The sequence below is a fragment of the Triticum aestivum genome, chromosome 3A, assembly GCF_018294505.1.
Source record: "Triticum aestivum cultivar Chinese Spring chromosome 3A, IWGSC CS RefSeq v2.1, whole genome shotgun sequence".
Classification (NCBI taxonomy): domain Eukaryota; kingdom Viridiplantae; phylum Streptophyta; class Magnoliopsida; order Poales; family Poaceae; genus Triticum; species Triticum aestivum.
In genome coordinates this window covers 639,154,167-639,155,945 of record NC_057800.1, presented here as the reverse complement: position 1 = coordinate 639,155,945, position 1,779 = coordinate 639,154,167, and the positions used below count along the sequence as shown (strand labels likewise).

The following is a 1,779-nucleotide window of genomic DNA, read 5'->3' as shown; positions in this document are numbered from 1 at the left end:
TTTTCCTATTTTCTCTTTTGATTTTGATACCTCTAGATATGGCAGCCTCCCTCCAGTGCAGGCATGTCCTCAAAAGTGGCCCATGTAAAATCGATGATTGTAGAGCTTACTGCAGTAAGATACCTAGAGTGCCCTCACCCAAAAATCCTGACATGTGTGTTCCCGAGGGATGCAAATGTGTCGTGTGTATAGGGGCGCAAGAAGGGATGTAGTGTTTCCTCTAAGGTTGCTTAACTAATAATAATGGTCTCACATACCATGTGGCCTTGTATAATTGTCAAGGTCAATATTGATGATAGAATAATGAAAATGTTATAATATTGCATTGGGCTCTTAACTTATGAATCGTATTGTATTTATCAATCGTCTATATATATATATATATATATATATATATATATATATATATATATATATATATATATATATATAATGTATCGTATTTATGATATAGAGGAAAATATGGAGATGAGCTACTTTTTTATATAGAAAGGCAAAATACCCGGTCATCGATGTGGTGAATCATCTCATTTTGGAAGACAATGACCATTAGACCCACCTAACTGTAACATAAACAGACTACACCATTCAGATCTACATCAATAAGTTGTTCGATAAAAACAAGGGACAACGAAACAATTTTTTTACGAAGAAGACCATAGAAATAAACAAATAATAATCCCATAAAGAGTTAGACTCATCTAGATAAGACTTAATTACATCTTAGGGAAAGTAGTGGCTGCGCCCACTTTCGGTGCACCCACGCAAAAAAATATATCAAAACATTTAGAAAAAATATGAAACTTCATGAAAATGATCATCAATAAATGTTATGAGGGCTTGCAAAGTTTGGTGGTCAAATAACATTCGAGAAGCGCTCTACAAAAAAGACAAAATTGCAAAATCTGCTCAAACAGTGCACATACATTTTGACTAATTTTCAGTGATTTTGTCTTTTTTGTAGAGAGCTCCTCGAATATTATTTGACCACTAAATTTTGCAAGCCCCCATAACATTTGTTGATGATCATTTTCACGAAGTTTCAGATTTTTTCGAAATGTTTTGATATGTTTTTTTGCATGGGTGCACCGAGAGTGGGTGTAGAAGAACCACTCTTGACATTAACTTGAAAAAATATCGCAAGAACCTCCGTGTAGACTCAAATGTCATAGAAGTTTGATAGGACATTATTAATTATCATCTAACTGAGAATTAGCAAATTTATTGTTTCTAAACTGCTATATGATCTCATCTTTGTGATCTGGGATCCAAAGACGAAATCTGATAGGTGCAACAGGTAGGATAAAAGATGTTGCAGTGAGTAGTAACTATAATTTTTCATGATAGCAAAGGACGGGCACCAACGGCTCAAAGAATTGTCGGAAGTTTTGCGCACACAAGGAGTAATAATCAATAGAAATACCAAGAAACAATATAAAAGGAAAAGAGAGAAAAATTGTTCCAAGTCCGACTTGCCGGATTCGAACCAGCGACCTAAGGATTAATCTGCACAAACTACAGTCCTCCGCTCTACCAACTGAGCTAAAGTCGGATTGTGCAGATGTTCATATTGTACGGTTAATAGACAAAAGACATATTCGATTTACACGTCCAATGCATGATGCTAAATGGATCATCAGTACTTTTATTCTTGAGCAGGTACTTGATTTCCGTAGTTTGTAGTGACTAATTATCAAAGCACTTCTCCATCAGATTACGCATGGACATTTTCTTTTGAGAAACGATTATTTATGTTTCATACGATCTGTTGATAGTTTT

At 34.8% G+C, this 1,779-nt stretch overlaps 1 non-coding gene across 1 annotated transcript; it reads right to left on the bottom strand.

Annotated features, from left to right (window-relative positions):
• Positions 1-1,466: 1,466 nt before the first annotated feature.
• TRNAY-GUA (transfer RNA tyrosine (anticodon GUA)) lies at positions 1,467-1,552 on the bottom strand. The gene is given in 2 exon segments: positions 1,467-1,502; positions 1,516-1,552. It is a non-coding gene; the product is annotated as a tRNA-Tyr (tRNA).
• Between the last annotated feature and the right edge of the window lie 227 nt (positions 1,553-1,779).